The sequence below is a fragment of the Phoenix dactylifera genome, chromosome 4 (genome assembly GCF_009389715.1).
Source record: "Phoenix dactylifera cultivar Barhee BC4 chromosome 4, palm_55x_up_171113_PBpolish2nd_filt_p, whole genome shotgun sequence".
Classification (NCBI taxonomy): Eukaryota; Viridiplantae; Streptophyta; class Magnoliopsida; order Arecales; family Arecaceae; genus Phoenix; species Phoenix dactylifera.
This window is the reverse complement of record NC_052395.1, coordinates 26,377,026-26,397,869: the sequence shown is the minus strand read 5'-3', so window position 1 is coordinate 26,397,869 and position 20,844 is coordinate 26,377,026. Positions and strand designations below refer to the sequence as shown.

Below are 20,844 nucleotides of genomic sequence, written 5' to 3'. Positions count from 1 at the left end.
TAATGTGAAAGCCTTAAATGATTGAATCCGGTCACACATGGCATGCAACATTCTCTAGAATAAAAAAATGGAAAACAGGAGATGAGACTAGCATTGCACATCCTCGCATTTTCCTCATGTCTATGCTACTCAAATATGAAAGAGACATCCAACTTAGTCAAGTTGTCAGTTGAAACAAGAGTTCGCCTACTAAAAGATTTACCGAATTACACAAATAAACAAAAGATATTTCAAATGAGACGGGGAACCACACCATCATATCTCCTCTCACATGCAGTATGCATTGTCAACTCTAGTATAACTAATGAGAAGCAGGTAATGAAGCCAAGGCTGGATGGTAGTAGGAGCTAAAAGCCCTTCCAAACATCAAAATCACACACCAGAAAAAAGAGAAGCAAAACCGCCCTGACAACTTAGCCAAGAAATTTTATAGGATCCAGCCCACTTCTAGATAAGGTCACTGAAAGATAGGTTCATGTGCCTTTCCTCATTTTATTCCACATCCTAACCATGATTTTAATTTTAATAATCATTCAAGAGACAATGTCCAATTCCATTATATTAACAAAAAAAACAGATAAAGGATTCAGCTTTACCATCTTATGGATTCAAAAGGCCAGTATTTGCAGTAAATATAACCAACTTAAGTTTGATTTTCTTTAGTAGCACATGTCTAGTGACTGAACAATAGACATCTTCCATTACCAACGTTCCTGATTAGCATGATTAAATCTACAAAAGATGAAACATGTTGCAGAAAAAAATCTATAGCAGAACACTACACACAGTGGTTTTATTAAAAGAATGCAACTTCATCATGTCAACCTATGATTTCACCTAATACAGATTCTAAACCTTGGCAGGTTAAAAATGCATACACTCATAAGATAATGAACATAATCTTGAGAACACAGACATGCAGATACTCTTGTTAAATGCATAGAAACACACACAACTTGCAATTGTGTAGTGCCCGATGCCTCGTGTAATAACTAGGCATCACTCTTGAGCCCTTATTATTTTCAATTCCATGTGCCGCAAAAAGAGCATTTCTCAGAGATCTGTAATAGGTTCCGCACTCTTGGTCTAGTTTATTTTGAATTTGTTTTGTGCCCTGTGAACAACTGTCCTCAGGTGTGCTACATCCTTGGTCCAGGTTGCTTTTAGTTCTCAACCACTGCAAGTTGATGATGCAAGGCAAGCACACATTAAAATCAAATTCTTAGTGAAACACCTCATATAGAAACTTCCCAACACCTCATTCTAGGTTCAGATCCAAGATGAGATTTCGGTCAGGCCATGATAACGGGTTCGCAGGTAGGATTAGTTCATATCAGATCAGCATCATCAATCTGCTGTTAGCTGCTGAGAATAATTGTTGATCTTGGACCTTTTGACCCAATGTTGTTACAATTGGTCGCTTGGGCATCTGCATAATAGTCTTTAAAGTTGTGGCCTGTGGGAGCCTGCCTTCAAGGAATTCTACTATGCATGCGTTGCTGGCAACAAGGATTGAGATTTGGTGCAAGCCAACTATTCTATCTAAAGTTCTAAACAATATGTGAAGGCACTTTAAATATAGGATAATAAGCCAATGGAATAATGATAGATTATCTTCCTGTGGATGTAATGTCATTAAAACTCTCTATATTTCTTCAATTTCTACTATAAATTGAAAATTTATACAAGCGAGCTTCCAAAAGTCGAACAATCCTCATTAAGCTACTCTTCTAGGGTAACAGAGATGTCTGGTGGTGTATCTCCCTATTAAACATTGATAATAATAAGAAACATCCAAAAAGGTTGAATATTCTATTATAAACTATAGTTCCACTTTCTTATGCCGAGCTGAAGTTTTCTCTTATTATAAAAAAAAGAATCTGGAGAAGTGACTAAAAGTTCGTTCGGAAAGTATGACAAAAGAAATTGTGTTTAATGGTGATATTTATGGATCCAATTGATCATTAATGACAGAATCATACTTCTGAAATGTAACAAGCTTTTTAGTCTTATTATTCTGGATGTCAATGTATCTAGGCCTAGCATAAAAGAAAGGGAAATAAAGGAAGAAAAGAGAGTAAATATATTTAAAGGAGATGAGAATAAAGATTATACTGGGACAGGATCTTACAAAACACTAGCACCCACAAGTGCAAGAGGTCTTGGATAATTCCTGAGGAAAGTATGCGCACATCTTTACTTTCAATAGATAATTCCTGCCTCATATCTAAGTTAGGTGCCTCTCTACATCCAATCTTGGGGACTTCTTGTACCAATGATGGCAGCCTATCTCGAGCCTGTTATAAAAGTGATGGATGTATTATTTTAGACTGAAAATATTTTTATAAGACACATGGTCAAGTCTTACTTAAATCTCGTTGAGCAAAATACAACAAAGGATCATTAACCAAGGAGAAGGTGAAAAACATAGATATAGCTTTGTATAAGAGCATGAATTTTATTGGAGCATGGGACTAGAATGCACCTCTGGAAGGTCAATCTTGTTTAACACTACTATATATGGTCGTTGAAGATAATCTGGGTTGTACATTCGTAATTCCTGCAAGAAGGTCCACCTGTTGTCAAAGCTACTCCTGTGTAGCATAAAGCATTTGGAAGTCCAAGATAATGCAAAATCAGTTATTAATCTTGAGAAAACCAACAAGGGTCAGGCAAATGCAAAACATATCAAAATATATGTACTATGAGAACCATAGCCTTAGTCCATAAGCACTATCTCGCAGAAGGACTTGAATTGGCCCTTGGCGAGTGTGCTTGAGTCACCCATCCACAAATACAAATTATAATAATGAAAAACATCACTATTAGTTGCTTCAAAGACTCCATTTTCACCGCTCTTGGCTCAAGCCTTGCTAGATCTTTAAGGAAGAGGAGAGAGAAGAGGGGAGGGGGTGGGGAGTAGGGGAGAGAAAGAGAGAGAAGTAACCGTCAAAAGTAAAAATATTATTCAAGTTATTTAAAATAGTAAAAATCTTCGATAAGATAGAGGTCACAACAATCCATACTTCCTCTAACACAAGGTTTGTTGTGCCGAAACCGGAGCCCGGAACGGTTGCTTAGCGGCACAGGTTGGTACGCCCCCATACTGTTCTTTGTCGGGCCCATACCGACATAGTAGAGGAGGTGGGGGAGAGTGAGAATGGGAGAGAGAAAGAGAGAGAGAAGGAGGAGAGAGGGAGGGAGAGAGGAGGGTGGCGGAGGCCGGTGAGCCACACGGAGGAGGCGGAGGAGGGGACCCGAAGGCAGAGCCCCTCCTCTACAGCTCGCCGGCCTCCGCAACCCTCTCTCTTCTTTCCTTTCCCTCTCTCCCTCCCTCCCTCCCTCCCTCCCTTGCTCGCTCTCTCTCTCTTTTCCTCTCTTTTCTTCTTCTCCCCCTCTGTCGGATAATTTTCGTTTCGGTTGCCAGAGCCGTCTCGGTCCGCCACTGGTACAGCTCGGTACTCTCCAAACCGCTCGATTCGGGACGGTTCCGCCGACCTTGCTCTGACATGTAATTTGCATTCCCAATGCTATATTTTAGGTTGCTTAAAAAAATCTTTGAGCAATTCTTTACCTAAAAACAACTGCATCTTAAATTTAAGTGGTAGCTTCGTCAGATCCTGTCTAAAAAATTCTAGCCATATTTTCTAAGGTCCTCATTCTAGATTTGCTTATATACATGTCCTAAGCCTCTCTTATTACTAGAGTATCTTACATCACACTTGATCATATCACACAATCTGCTACCTATCTACTCATCTGCTATATCATAATATCTGAGCCATCATTGCTAAATTTATTTTTAGATTTATCCTTGTTTCTCCAAGCTATCAAATTGACACCTCAACACAACAACATATAGTTTATAAAACTTCAGGGCATGATAGCCCTTATCATAATATAGCATAAAAGTAAGGTACGATTCTATAACAAGCAAAATGTGTTAATATGTTTTAGACACACAACTGGAAATTGATGCAGTTTTTGTATTAAACTAGACATCATATAATCATATGTGCTAGAAGATACCATATCCAAGTTAAGGTTGGCAAACATGACACTCCTACTCCACCATTCAAGGATCCCAGATAAGTTTCAAGGTACTTAGGATCCATAATTCCATAGCACTTACATGAACAGTACAAAGCAGGGACTATACAACTACAATCTTAAAAAATATAATCAACTCAAGTGGTTCTGTGCAATTGTTTGTTGCTTACCATCTCCACTTGTAGGATACTGCTAAATAAACTTATCTTTTTTTTGTTGGTACCTTTTGTATTTCTTTTTTCTTTGAGGATTTAAACATCTCCTATTAATTAACAAAAGGTACAAGAGAACTCTCCTTCAAGATGATAAGGGCATAAATGGGCATCCTAATGCATAGGTCTCCTACAACTGTGGGCTTTGGGGAGGGTCATATGTATGTAGTCTTATCTCCGCATGTGGAGAGGCTTCGTTTTTCGAACCCGTGACACCTAGGTCATAATGGAGCAATCTTACCAATGCGCCTGGGGTGTATGCAGCCTTACCTCCACATATAAAGAGGTTGTTTCTATGTTTCGAAAAAAGAGGTGGCTTAGAGCACGAGGCTCCCGCCATTGCGGGGTCTAGGGTCCAAGATGATAGGGATATCATGAGCCCAAATTCAAAAAAGGGATGGGTTGATAAACATAGTGTTTGACAAGCCAATAGATGCACCCTGTTTTTGAGCTGCACTTCTTCTAAATCTCTTTTAAAGACTATCTATCCTCTGTAGAAAGATATGCACAAAGAGTATCTAAAAAGTTTTCAAAGCCTCTAACACATGCATGTGCTTAACTTCATACACTAGAGTTGGCAAAAAGACAATGTTGGCAATGTCAATATGGAGAAGCTCAAATATGCTTCTACCATAATCAGATATTCAGATTTGTCTGAAGGGCAAATATTTCCATGTGGATCATCATTGGAGTATTCCAAAACTTTTTTCTAAGCTCTGACAGAACTATAAATAAAATTTCAAGTTAAGCACATAGTCATATTCCACAGCTCTTCTAGAATAAATAATCTATCACATGCAATCTAGTTGAAAAATTGATGAGAGAAGTTTGAAGCCTATTAGGCTCCCAAAAATTTTCATAGCAATGGAAGTTTTGAAATCCTTTGCAGACTATAGCTACCAGTTTCATGATTATGCTGTGGTCTTTTGCGTGTTCTGGATATTCATCTGTTGGTCTATTTTGTTTTTGGATCCTTTGCTAAGTTCAATTTTCTTGTTCGCGTTGCATGGCTACTCTGCATAAGTTATTTGTTGCTTTAGTAGAAACAGAAAGTACTTTTCGGGACTTGAAATATTATTATTTTATTGAATATCACAAAGACTGTTAATTATGTTTTGCAGCCACGTGTTGATACAAGAGTTGGAAACATGTCTTTGAAATAGATTAGCATTATAAATATAATAATGTATGTGATAAATCAAGCTACTCCCAGAAACCCTAAGATTTCGATTTTGAGAGTAGATATGTAGTAGCAGTTAATATGATCGACTTTTCTCCATGAATTGGTGATGATTGAGATAAATTTATAATGGGTTGGTGCACAGACCCAAAATATAACATCATAATTGCAGCAAAATTTGTTCAAAAATTGACGGGACTCTGGCAACAAAAGGTACAGTCAGCTAAGATGAGACTGTTTCAGTGTCATGCACTTTTAATCAAATGTTACATAATAGGACTTACCAATTCATCATCATCACTTCAAACCAAGGTCCGACGTGCCGATTGTACTGACGTGCCGGTGGGCACCGGTACCGGTACCATACCAAACCAAATTGGGTCGTATCGACCCGATTCGGGAATAGCACACAAGAGCGCGAGCGCGCGGCCCCACGCGCGCAAAACGCATTTCCGCACATTTTTCTTGTTTTTTCACTTAAAATTGCGCACGGAACGCCGCGCTGTTTCCCTTGTAGGACGCGTTTTCCGCGCAAGATGTTCTTCCCGAGCCTTCTTGTTTCTTCTCCTCTCTCCTCTGCTCCTCTCCTCTCTCTTCCGCTCTTCTCTCGCGAGCAAGCCCCGACGAGGATCACCCCGACAAGGCCCGGTACCGGTAAGTCTTCTCTTTCTCTTCTCGTCTTCCTCTTCTTCTTCTCCTCCTCTTTCTCTTCTTCTTCCTCTTCTTTCTTCCTTTTTCTTTTCTGTTCTTCCACTTCTTTCTTCTTCCCCGCACTAGTACCAGGCTAGAACCATTTTTCACGGCCGAACCGTTTCGGTTGGCCCTGGAACCGGTATGGTACGTGCTGAACCGGCCGGTACGGGCCGGTTCAGATTACCTTGCTTCAAACATAACAAGAAAAAGACTAATAATGGTATTTTCAATACTGTATCAAGGATACCATAACATGCATATCAATTCTTGATACAATTTCACTTTAATTTGAGCTTTTGAGAAGCATATTTTGCAGGGTAACTTCACAAATAGTCAAATGGCAAGATATTTTCAGTTATCTGATGGCAATTTTTCTTACCGCCATTAGCTTTTACTATCTAAAGGCCACTAAGACAATAGGCACATCTGTTTCAAGAAAAGGAATTAACAGCTTCAATATCCCTACTGCATTAACATGACCATGTTTTCACTTGCCCATATTGATCAGTACTGGCACCAGCACGAGCCATAGCAATCAACTCATGGAGTGTTAGTTCAAAATGGGATGGTCACAGACAAGGTACGATGAACCGGTACCGGTAGGCGTACCGGTTGCCTATCAGACCGGTTCGAGACTGGTTCGTACCGGAACCGGTCCGATACGAACCGGTCTTCTGCTTCCTTTTTTTTTGGTTCCGTCCGCGTGCGACGCGCGCGGATGCGGCAAATTTTTTTTTTTCGATTCCCGTATGCGCACGGGGTGGCCCCCAGCACGGTGGAATCGCGCCTGCGGCGGTTCCCAGCGCAGTGGAATTGTGCTAGGAAATGCGTGGGGCAGAATTTTTTTTTTTTGGTTCCCATCCGCACGCGGACGCATCAGGCTGGCCACAGAGTGGCATTTAATGCCACTCTGTGGCATTTATGAAGCATGTAAATGCCACTGTGGCATTTATGAAGCGTGGGCGTGCTGCTCCGCGCAGGCGGGGGAACTGCGCGCGAGGAATCGCGCCCACGCACGGTGGAACCGCTCGCGAAAACGCGCGGACGAATGTGTTGAGGACCCAAGCCCGCCGCACCGTCAACTCATTATTTTCGGGCATGAGGAGGCCAACGGAAGATGCCTAGCATGGAGGAAAGACCTCCATGGCCTAGGAGGCCATGAGGAGAAATGGCCCCAATAACGCCCGTGCTCGGCCTTGGCGCACCCACGCACGCCCGCACAACCTCGGCCGAGCATAGGCGAAGCAACGCCACAGCCGGCTAAAGCCATGCCTTCGGCCAAAGGAGACACGGGGGCACAAAGAGGCCGAGGAAGGACACTTGACATGGGAGGAGGCCGGCCACGGCAAGAACGGCCAAGTGGAGAATCGGCATCAGCAAGGCCGAGCCAAGGACGTGCGCGCGACGTCCACACCATGCGCGCACGATGGACAGCAAGGCCAAGCCCCTTGGCACGTCTACTGCTGGCCTGGCACGGTTCTGCCGCGCCAGCAGCAAGCCAGGTGCGCCCAGGGGCTGGGCACAGGCCTGGCGAGGTTCAGCCGCGCCAGCAGCAAGCCAGGCGTGCCCAGTGGCAGGGTTCGCCCGCCCGCCTGCACGCCCGCCTGCGCGCCCGCCCGCCCCGCCAGCGCTCCTAGCGAGGTTCGGCCCAGCAAACCTCACTGCAAGTCGCGCGCCCGCCCGACAGCGGCCTGCGCGCGCCACTTGCCGCGCCCCAGCGGCCCTGCCAGCCCGCCCAGCCGCGCCCCTGCCGCGCCCAGGCGCCCTGCCACAGCGCCCAGGCCCTACCAATGGCCTGCCTGCCCCCTGCAAAGGCCCCAGCCGGGCCAGCAACCTATGCCTAAGGCTTGGCCATGCCTTGGCCAAGCCTTTGGCCCTACATGTGCCATGAAGCCCCCTATGCCTTAGCCACTCTTGTGCCACTTGGAGAACACTATAAATAGGAGGGAATGAGGGTCTTTGGGTTAGCTATCATCTATCTTATGTCGTAGAAGTGTCTTTGCTTTGTTTCGGCCTTAGGCTTGGGAGGGCTTTGCCCTATTGTATTCGGTCCTTGAGCTTGTTCTTGGACTTGGGCTAGCAAGAGCCAATCATAGCTCTTGTTAGATTGTTCTTGTATCTTTCTTTTGGGAATAGAATCAACCTTAATCTTTCCTCCACAATTACTTGCATTGTTTGGTTGTTTCTTTCAAGCCAAGGGACAGGTCAAGCTGCAGCCAGTAGACCTGCCCCTTGTCTTGATTCCCACGGCCATCCGAAAGAGAGCGTCCATCATTCGCAACAAGCTAAGGGTCGGGCCAAGCTGCAGCCAGTAGGCCCGCCCCTTGACTTGCATCTGTGACCATCCGAAGGAGGCGAATATCAACCGGCATTACCCGCATCGGCCCAAAATACCATCTTAACGAGGTGCGCATAAGAAGCATGAGGCAAGGATTTGGTGTGGCGACTTGGGGCCGAGAGCCGCCCTCTAACAGCACGGCCCCACGCCCGCGGGGGGCGCTCTGCCCTTTCAGGCCACGTGTTCTCACACCACAGCGCGCACGCTATGGTTTAAAATCCACGGTGTGCGCGCTGTACTTAAAAAAAAAATGGTACTGGTGAGAACAGGCCGGCTCGTACCAGTACGGGCCGATACGAGACCGGTATGTAGCCGGTACGCATGCGTACCAGTCGGTACCAGCCCAAAAATAGCTGGAATCGGTATCCGGACAGCTGGAACCGGTATCCATGTTGTCCGAGTACTGGTTCCAGGCCGGTCCGGTCTATACCGGGCCGAACCGGCTGGTACGGACTGGTTCGGCAGACCATGGTCATAGAGCTATAGTGCTTGGAACCAAGCCAAAAGAGCTCTTAAGCCCCTTTTTGGGTGGGGATGTGGGGAGTGGGGGTGGGGGGTGCAGGTTATGACAGGAAACATGTCCATCCAGCATGGCACAATGCAATATGTGCAGTGTTGGCCACTGGCTAGCAGACTGCAAACTGACTATCATTCAGCTAAGTGACCATCTTAAGCATATTTTACTTCATATCATCAAAGGATTCCATAAATACCCTTAATTCTGTCAAAACCATCTTTGATATCTGAGGTACTGCTTATCCTTTATAGCTATGTCTGCTCATAAAACATCAGTTCAATAGCTAGAACCACATTCAACCATTTCCACACTAAAGTCATCTACTACAGTAAGCTATCGAAGATATTCCAGTTAAAAAAAAAAATAGAGCAAAAACAAAATGAAGACAGAAACTAATAAATTTTTACATAAGGAGCAAAAATATAGGTTACCTCCCTCACAGTTCTTTAATCATTTATGGGGTTCTCTGCAGCAGCATCAACAACATGAACAAGAAGTCGAGTTTGCCTTAGGTGTCTCAAGAAATTCTGCCCAAGCCCCTGTAATAAAATATTTTTTCTTTTTTTTTGTGAACAAAACATCTGATGCTGTCAATAAAGGAAAATATGACAATATACGATGCGCTCAGAAGTACCTTGCCTAAATGAGCACCTTCAATCAGACCAGGCAAATCAGCTAATGTTGCTCCTGAGGAATACTTAAGTGCTTCTAAAGTAGGGTCTCCATCAAGGCGACCAAGGTTTGGCATTAAAGTTGCGAAAGGGTAGTCAGCAATATCTGGTTTTGCAAGCGTAATAGCTGCCAAAACAGTTGACTTTCCAGCATTTGGGAGTCCCTGAAGGGAGCAAATAAGATTCCCTTCAGCAAAATGTTCCTTTATTTAGTACAAATAAGCTATACATGAGCAAGCACTTCACTAAATTCAGTGCAACAAGGATCGAGTTGATAAGGTAGCTCTCTAGAACCTACATATCAATTACAGAGTTCCAATTGCCAAATAAACTGCTGATATGCTCTCTTTTTTTTAATATAATAAGCACTATTTGTTCTGATGTCTCTTGGGCCTTGGCAATGTAACGGTTGTTTCTTTATATTAATTGAAACCTGGTGCATTTTGATCATGTTTTATAAGGACTTATGACAATAATATGAGCACTGGTCTTGCTGAATAATGAAAGCACAAGTTGGCATGGGTCACCTCCTTTGCACCTCTTCATAAAAGCATCCTTACGTAAAATAAAAACTGGTGAAGTATTAATAGAGCAAATTAAAGTGGCTTCAGCAATGGTGATGGATGAGTAAGGGTAGACTTACCTGATTCAAGAATCCAGGAGGGTTTAGATAATCTCAGTAGGTCTAGAACTCTAGATACACTACAAATGGCAAACATAACCAAAGTGATAGAATTAGTAGTTACTTGGGAAATATGAGCATTGTTACTGCAGCAAAGGGACAGATATATGATTATACTCATGTTCTCAATTTAATTGGTGTTTCCATCACTAGTGCCAAATCACTAAAATATCCATGATAGTTAAAGTCAATGTTGGCCCCTTGGATGTTTTTATATGAATATCTGGGTTCACGTTAAATCATTAACACATTATTGATCATATTAAGCTCCAAAAGAGCATTATACAAAATTAAATCGTGCTAAAAATATCTCTAGCAAGAATAGTATGCTCAAACCAATCAAAAGGCTTTGGGATCTCATGATCAGCCTAGGAAGGGATGCAAAGAACCAACATCAGGATCACTCTAGTAAATGAGCTTGTATAATAGAAACAGTTCCAGTAGAAACCCTGATCATATTAATAGTTGCAGTATTTCATCTGTGTTGACAAGATTCCACCTACAAAGCTTGGAGCGACACCGAAATATACATGAGCATAATAAAAGTAATAGAAGAAACTGAATACACCAAGGAAGCAAGAATGATGCTCAACCTCACTACTGCAAGAATTGGGAGCTAAGGACACAGTAAGGCACGTATACACCTTACAGCAAAATGACTGACAGGGTCTAAACAAGCATTAAGCACTTAGCAGGCCAATAATTTCCAAGTGAAATAGCAAAACATACAAAAAGTGAATATAGTATCAAATCTCTTAATATAAATAGGCCTTGCTGATGTTCAAACACTCTCAGGGAAGACACTGTAGTTCTGGTCAGCCAAGTGTGAAAGCGCAATATAAACCAAGAGAACAAGGCTTTGTAAGTTAAACACCGAAACGAATTTACAGATACCAAGATGCTGTCAGCAATCTCGAACAGTCACCAAATGCCAGAACAGAGTGTAAGAGGCAGATAACCCATAAACAGAAAATAAATGGAAGAAACGGTTCAGAAAAAGGTCCTCAAAGAATGGCCAAAAATAAATCCTTGAAAAAGGGTCCTACAAGAAATAAACGAAAACCTCAGACAGATCTTGAATCAAATCCTAATCAAATTACATGAGTTCTCTAATTCTGATTTAAATTTCTAATTAGCTAACAATCTATCTAGCTTAAGAGTCCATTTCACTCAGACTAACCTAAAAAGGAAAAAAAAAGGAAAAACCAGCATAAAGTTAGAAAGGCTCAAGAATAGAAACAAACTGGTCAAAAAAAAGAGTAATTCATTTGGAAAAATTTAGTACTGAAAAAGTATATGCAGACATTTCAAAACCTTCTTTTGCATAGAAAAAGTGAATTAAATTATCTGACATTTTGAGGTTCTATTGTAAGCAAAACACAGAAAAAGCTTGTTTGCAACCACTGACTAGGTTAGCAGAAAGAGCTTTAAAAAGCTCTCAAAGTCTACCAACTACAATGATGCCAATGTAATTTGAGACTAGCAATGCTCATGCAAAATAGTCCTCCAACAACAAAAACAAAAGGAAAATGATGAAATTATCCAGCTGAAAAGTCCTTTGGATTTGTCAATCCAGGGCAAGTGTGGTGTTCCCCAAACTGCTCATTGGAGTCTTTTGAAGAGGTCTACTACCATGCATTCTTGCATACAAGAGTGGGAAAAAAGCATAAACAGCATCTACTTGCGATGGTGACAATACAGTAAATGATATGAGAGTTTGGTTTCCATTGTGATAAATACAAAATTATATGTGCAGCCAATGTAGAAATGGAGTCCACTGCTAACAAAAATAATGCGACAGAAGATCATTCGCTTCTGTTTCTCTTTCTTTTTCAGATATTGCAAGCATTAGAAAAAACACTCAAGAGCAAGAACTTCCTTTGTTGTCAATCTTGTAAATGGTTCTTGCATTTCTTCACAGTAGCCAGACATTTTTCTGAAAAATATAAAAGTACCTTGCAAGGAAGAAACAATGCAATTCGTCACCACCTTCACACATTTAGAAGGTACTTTTGATACCACCTTATAAATGCTAGGCATTACACAGCTTACTGGCTTATTTCAATCATGCGTCCTTTTATGACCTTTCCAAATAAAAGCAATATATCTTGAAACTCTTGAGATTTCATGGTTATGTTTATTATTATTCCATCATACATGTCGTACAACATGAGCATTAGGCCTTCTCCTAGTTATTCTGGGATAGCTCTATGAATCTCATTGACCAAGGGTGCCATTTAGGTCTAGCCATGATGCTATTTCAAGATTCCCGATCTCCCTTCTCACAACTTCCACCCGCGTACATACTTAAAGTAGTTCTTCCACTTCCTCTTCTACAACTTTCAACAATAACTATCTCTCCTTATCGGAGCCCCCTTGTATCTGATGTAGCACAACTACAGGGAAAGAGGAGAAGGAGGAAGAACAAGGGAGGGAGAAGGAAGAAGAGGTTATAGAGACGCAGGAAGAAGAGAAGGGGAGAAGGAAGAAGAAGAAGAACAAGAAGGAGGCTAGGGTTTTTTCATTCAATCATCAATTGCCTCATACATGAGAGGGGTGGTCTTTATATAGACCTTACATCTTGACCAAATCAAGTAATCAATTGATCAAATCAATCAATTAACACCGATTAAATTTGGACCCTTATATCAACTAATTCCTTACCAAAATTGGTCCACTAAATTAACCCAATTACATAAACCCAATTGACTAGTCTAATAACAAAACAACTGACCAAATTGACTTGATTAAGACAAAAGCAAATAATGCAATAAAAGAAAATGACTCAGACTCAAATGGACCCAATCCGAGTCTGACTCAATCCGGAGGCTCAGGATCATCTAGATGAAGGGCTCTGATATCCCTATCAACTCCTTCCGGATGAGAAAAACTCGACTTCGTCGAGTACAGGTCTGGCCGGCTGTCGTACTGCTCTAGAAAATCGGGGTCAAGGCGCTGCAACTGGGCTCTGAAAATCCACGTCACTTCAGACTTTGGTCGACCTTTCCACCGAACAAGGTAACATTGGTAACCACCATTCCTGGTTAAAATAACCTGCTCATCCAATATATGTTCTATTTGTTCTCTGCGTGCATGAAATTTGAGAGGTGGTGGCTCAATAGCAGGTAATAGTTCAGGATGTTCAATATGGGCAGGTATATCAATAAAGGGGTTAGAAGGCATGAATGTTGTCTTTTTGTATGGGACTATATCTTCAATATTAAATCTCGCACTAATCCCATAGTCATCAGGAAGATCCACAACATATGTATTCGAATTTCGAACTAATTTTTTTTAAGACTTTGAACGGTTCCGCACTACAAGCTTATAATTTCTTGAACGTTTCCGAAGAAAGTCGTTCAAATCTAATTCTTATCATGACGTAACCTATTTTACTTAACTCTTTATAACGTCTGTGTAATTCAACAAGGGATTTATATTTTAAGTTATTAAAATGACTACAATTGCTGATTTCTTGATACAATGAATATGGATGTGATGCAAATGATTGTGCAGACTTAAAGACTCTATACTGATGAGACATAAAAAATAGGTCTATGGGTCGCCTAGGTTTGTAATCATGCACCACTTCGAATGGACTCATGCCTATGGACTTGTTAACCAAACTATTATATGCAAACTCAACTGTCGGTCACATTAAATTCCAGATCCTAGCATATGCATTCGGTCTGAGCCTATGATATGGAAGGTTGGGCAGAGATGCTTCGGAAACTAGATCAATTGCACGTTGGATATCACGCATTGGAGAAAGTGCATTCGGAAGATCATTAGGGACTACATCATGAAACTCCTCTAGAAGAGAAACTACTACAGGAGAACGTTCACGGTTGGACGCCGCATGGGTATCTTTAGCTACAAATGCCAACTCAGGTGACTAGCTCTCAATATCTTTCACTACCTCTTCCACAGTAGTGATGTGAAGTGGCTTAGCTGTACTTAGATCAATAGTCTCCCCTTAGGAATCATTTTGGACAAAGTCTAATTCTGTGGGTTCGTCTTCAAAGTCTTCTTCATAGTCTTCTATATTTGGTTCATAGACTTCTTCGACATATTCGACCTCTTGGCTCCTAACTTCTAGTTCAGTAATCATGTAGGTCTTAATGGAATATTGGGATGCTATGTGGCCGAATTGTTGACACCTAGAGCATTGAGTTTGGTGCCTAGGAAAATGGGGAAGGATTACAGGTGATGTGACCAAACCAATTTTAGGTTCGGCTGCAATAGAGGTTGGCGGTTTAGGGATCCTAGAATTTCACATGAGCTCACGGATCTCTTGTTTGAATTCCTCGTGTCCAGCCCGCATGGCATCGAGCTGTTCTATGAGAGATCTATAAACGTCGGAATTCATGGTAGCTACAAAGGTTTTAAGTTGATTAAAATAGTACTCCCTATCACTACGGGTTGGCATGCAATGACGACACTAGGTGATGATGTGAAATGCAGTGTCACTACTGAGACCCTAATAAATATGATGTGAAATGCAGGACAACCTACTAATGCAATCTATTATGATCCAGAGATCAGCAAGTTTTCACAAAAATAACTTAAAATTTAAATGTTGCTGATTTTTACTTCGGTTATTCGAAATTAAGGATTAAGATTATTCAATTTAAGAAATTAAATTGCAATCAAGTAGTACAGTTGTTCTGATCCTAAATCAATCTGATCAAAGAATGTTAAGAAACATCCAGTTGCTAGGGTGTGCTAATTTAATATCTAGATTTTAAAAGGGCAAATAGGATGGGTTTGAAAGTAGGGGTTCTATGTTCTGAATTTTGACAGCAAAAGTAAGTTTGAAGAATATGGCTATCATGCAAGAGAACTAGAACATAATTAAATGAACAAGCCCAAGAAAAGTGGAAACCTTATTATCCGTCGTGAAGTAGACGACCAGAATGTGTGCTCGTGGGCTGGGGCGACGATCGGTGCGCGATTGCAGCTGATGGACACTTTCAATTGGCTTCAATTGACTTCAACTTGGATTTGATCACAGCACCTTGGCGAGTCTGCTGGGCTTGTAAAATGACAGGGAGTGGACCTGTTCGAGTTTGTGGGATGGGATCAGGCCTCTGTAGTGAGGGCCTGCTGGCTTGGGCCCGTAAGGTGGCAGTGGGGTGGCCTGAAACTTGGGCTTAAAAGGGGCCTGTCTGGGGTCGATGGAGGGGTGCTCGAGTGAGCTGCAGTGGCCGAAGAAGAAAAAGAATGAGGGGAAAGAGGGGCGGCGGAAGGTGACGGGTTCGGGATGGGGACGGCCGGCGGCGGAGCAGACGAAGCGGCAGGCGGGTGGCGGCGGAGCTGCGGCGACGACGGAGGCAGAGCTCAAGGGAAGGAGGGGTTGGGCAGCGCGGTGGAGGCGGACACGGAAGATAGAAGGGGATGGTGGCTTCGGCCGGTGGAGCAGAAGCGGCGAAGGGTGGGCGGCGCGCGGCGGCAGCACGGGTGAAGCAGCACTCAAGGGCGGCGGTGCGGCGTGCGGCCGGAGAAGACGAACAATGGTAGGTCTCTCTTTTTTCTTTTTTTTCTTTTTTCCCCTTTTTTTTCCTTTTTTTCTTTTTTTTTCTTTTTTTTTCTTTTTTTGTACGCTCGTGCGGTCACGTGCGGAGCTTTTTGGACCTGGGTCTCGGGTTATCGGGTTCGGGTTAACGGGTTTTGTGACTTACCCGTTAATCCTTTCTTCAACCTCCCTTTGGCTACGAGAGGGCGTGGCAATATTCGCGGTGGCAGCTGCGAGCGGGCAGAGGGCGCGGCAGCGACTGCGGGCTTGTGGCGACCGGCAGTGACCGACGGCGACCGACCGTGGGGCTCCACGGCGGCGGTCTCCTCTGCGGACATGATGCAGGCGGCCGGTCTCAGGCTTCCGCGGGCAGCAACAAGGCGCCCAATGGTGGCGGAGCGCTCGGGGCGCGCGGCGACACTTCGGAGGAGGCGGCGCTCGGCCTGGCAGTGGCGCGATGCAGCGGCGATGGAGTGTGGGAGTGGTGGCCGCAGGCTTGGCGGCCGGTGGGAGGGGCCCGACGAACAAGGGTTTTCCCTTTGCTGCTTTACTGGTGAGCACCGAGAGAGAGAGAGGGGTGGTGGGCCATGGGAAGTTGAGGGAGAAGCAGTGTCGAGGAGGCGGAGGCGGTGGGGTGAATGAATAGGGATGGTGGACCGTGGGAGGTTGAGGGAGAAGAGGTTGGATCGTGGCTTTGGCAACAGGGGCAAAGCCGAAGCTCTGAGACCAAGCTGATGTAGCACAACTGCAAGGAAAGAGGAGGAGGAAGAACAAGGGAGGGAGAAGGAAGAAGAGGTTATAGAGACGCAGGAAGAAGAGAAGGGGAGGAGGAAGAAGAACAAGAACAAGAAAGAGGCTAGGATTTTTTCATTCAATCATCAATTGCCTCATACATGAGAGGGGTGGTCTTTATATAGACCTTACATCTTGACCAAATCAAGTAATCAATTGACACAGATTAAATTTGAACCCTTACATCAACTAATACCTTATCAAAATTGGTCCACTAAATTAACCCAATTACATAAACCCAATTGACTAGTCTAATAACAAAACAACTGACCAAATTGACTTGACTAAGACAAAAGCAAATAATACAGTAAAAGAAAATGACTCGGACTCAAATGGACCTAATCCGATTCTGACTCAATCCGGGGGCTTAGGATTGAGTCAGACTAGATGAAGGGCTCTGATGTCCCCATCAGTATCTTAATTCTACGTACCTAAAACATTTAAATTGATTCCCCATCACTTTGTCCTTAATTTGTGCAACTTTTAGAGCTCCCCTGACAATATATATATATATATCGAATTTGGGTCCATTTCATACTTTTCAAGTAACAATTATCGAGAAAACACCACATGAGTAACTAAACCACCATTGTCCTGCATAATATTTTAATAGTTCTTACCTAAAATCTGTCATATATGCCTTTCAATATCTTCCCTAGTATCCCCACACAAAGTCTTCAATATCTATCGAGCTATCAAAGCTCTTCATGCAATAAAGTTTGAATAGATCATATAGCTATAGAAAGAAGAAAAACCATGTTATGAAATTGATCAGAGAAAACAAAGTTAATCGATTAGCTACAGAAACTAGCAGAAGGACAAACAGATTTGTCTCGAAGGCATTCTGCAACCAGCCTAGCTATCTCAGCTGGAATTACTTTCAATGAATGGAAAGCCACATCATAAACTGCAGAAACAACTTGTTTCCGAACATTTTCATCATAATCCAACATTCGATCTCCTAGCACATCTGAAAACAAGGTCAACTATCACATCAGAACAACAGTTAACCAACATGTAATAATAGCTAATCAAAACACATATTGGAATATAACTCCTTACTGATGATCTGAGGAGCTTCAGGTCGGGAACGATTTGATATCATGCAATTCTTCAAGTGTTCAATTAGAGAAATACGGACTTCTACAACTCTATCGGTCGACCTCTTTAAAAACTCTGAAAGAGTGGCTGAAAGGATTCAGAGATTGATGCACCAGGTAAAGCAAGCAGGTCACCAAGTAATTGCATCACTTTCTGCCGAACATCTAACTTATCCGTCTATGGAAGTTCAAAATTAAGGAGTCAGAACTACCAAATTTTCTTTTAATTTAAGAGGGGCTTAAAAAATAATCTAGGCCATCTAATTTAAGCATGTATCAATAATTTCAGATTTAAAATTTCCTGAACTCATAACTGCAGTAAATTATCCTCATCAGAATAATGAATGATGCAAGGCTCCAAACATTTCATTATCTTAATCATTATTTTTTTTAATTAAATCAAAGATAACTATTTCTAGGCAAAAGTTTATAAGAATAACATCCTGTTACATCATTCATGGAGGTCAATGAAGATTCTGATATTCTGATGATATTAATATTTCCAATCTTACAATTACAAACTAATTGCAATGTATTAAAATACTGGTCTAAAACCTCTCTCTCTATGCCAGATTGCACAGAAATATCTCAAAACATGCACTTCTCTATAGTTTTGCTAAGCCATTGGATTCTTACTTTTATATTCCTTCTGTTGCTGGTCAGAGAACTCGTTTCAATAAACTAAGCTATTGTTAGAAGCGCATTAATTAATTAAACAATATGGTTTTGAGACAAATAAGCCAAGCGTTAGCATCTAAGTCTCAAACACTGAAAGAAATTTCGGTCCAATGCTTTTGTCCATAAAAGCAACTATTATCAGGTCTTCAATACAACAAGCATAATATTCCTCGAAGTGTTCAAGCCCAGAAATAAAAGAACAAGAGATGTAGAAGAGTAAAAAACTAGAAAACATTGAAAGAGAGAGGCAAGGTACAGAGGGGTAATAGGAGCCTTTTTTCTCTTCTCCAACCACTTGAATGAACCAAATGTTTTTAAAGTAGCCCATCGCTTAAGCATCCACCTTACAAATAAACGAGTCAAAATAAGGTTTATCGTCCCGATACCGAACCCTGTACCAGTACCATCATATTACAGTCTCAGTCATGGTCTGCCGTACCGGCCCGTACGGGCCGGTACGTACCGGTCCGGTCCTAGACCGGTACCGGATGGTTTTTTAGGAGAGCCGACCAGTATGTGGTCCGTACCGGTCGGTATTGGCCGGTACCGCTTGGTACCGGCATCGTACCGGTGCGAACCCGCCCGTCAATTTTTTTTTCAAAACAACCACAGCGCCGTGCCGTACCGGGTCGGTACAGTACCGGTACCGGCCGGTACAGGCCAGACCGGGCCGGTATGGTACTGTACCGGTCCGGCCGGCCACCGGTACCGGTACGGCGGACCTTGATCTCAGTACACAATACGGTACGAGATGGCGAAGTGCACTGAGTGTCGATATGGTATGAGACTACGTACCAGTTTGGCACCATTTGAGTATGGTATGCTCGGTACGGTGCAGCACCGACCAGTATGCCAAACTTTGAGTCAAAGTTATGGGTCCAAATATAGCTGGATATAACAATAACCAACAAGCAGCTATAGAGAGGAGGAAAAAAGGACCTAGACATGAAATCTATAACAATACTGATAATGAGAGATTAATCATTTTGAAATAAAGGTGGCTACATATTAAAGCATATATACCAACCAAATTTATATTTTTGTCATCTTATTTCATGTCGTCCACTTTTTACATAATTTTTAGATATGTTCAAATTCTAGATGGAATACATAAATCAGTTTCTATTTTACAAGCGACGCAATGGTCAAGACAAGGCTGGAAATAACCAGATACCTGGCAAATATCTAATGAACCAAAGATTAATATAAATTGACTTAAAATGCACGAAAGGAATAGATACACTACTTAGCCATGGATTCATGAACTTAATTTAGGTGAGAGAAGATAGTTTAAGAACTACAGCATTACATGGGTCAAATAAACAAAAGGAATGAAAATTCATAAAGAAATCCAAAGGAATCAAGAGTTATAAATATAGATAAGATCTGGCACACCTTAATTTACAAAGAATAGTAACAAGTATCAAAGAAGAGGTAGTAAGGAAGACAATTAGCAATATGGAGTGCTTACCAACAACTCTCCTGTAATATAAGGAATGATTCCAGTGAGAATCTTGGGTGCACATTGATATACATCATAGACGACTTCATGATAGTCAAGTGATTTATTCAAATAACTATTGTCTCCTGACATTGCTGATACAAGAAACTGCATTATGCAAGGCTCAAGTTTTCCTCCACAATGTTATATAACATTCATCACGAGCTTCCGTTCTGCCATAGAATTATCCTACTGCCACAAATTCCACAAAGTCAGTTCTTTAAAAGAAAGTACACAAGAAATAGGTCCTAAGTGGGAGAGAAACACCACTCAAAGCATACATAATATTCCAAGGAAGAAGACATAAAAGAATAGATAGCTAAAGAAAAAAATATGAGGAGGAGGAGGGGGAGGAGGAAAATGTGGAGAAGAACAAAAAGGCCACTCACATTTCTTTTCCAACCCAAAGTAGAGAGTATGGTACTTAACAAATTTTCCTGTATATCCTCACTCTCATCTAGAATAAGGGCCAATAAGAACATTTTGTGGATGATCATCGCTGCATGTGATAAATCAAAAGGCACAATCAAGTAAATCACGACATTTTTCACCTAATCTGTTAAAGATAACTACTCCTTAAAAAAACTACACACAAAAAATAACCGTTCACCTCCACACTTACATATACATCCATAGACACACAAGATTAAATTTTCTGAAAGAATTTCGATACATTTGCACAAACAATAATTAAAAATGCAAAAGCCAAACAAATGCCATAGCAATATCATCATGGACCTAGGTGGTAAAAGCCAAAACTGACGTCAAAATCACTTGACACGGCACTAAGGTGTCATAACAATTGGCTTGCTGTATAAAAGATTATTTGGTCTAGAGATGGAGTGCAAAGGTCAGTGTTTGTCATGAGTCCACTGTGTTCGAATCAAAGCATACCCTCATTATATCAACAAGATC

General features: G+C 42.0%; 1 pseudogene; it reads right to left on the bottom strand.

Moving 5' to 3' along the window:
* LOC103696997 overlaps window positions 1–20,844 on the bottom strand; it is a 33,616-nt pseudogene that overhangs the window by 968 nt on the left and 11,804 nt on the right.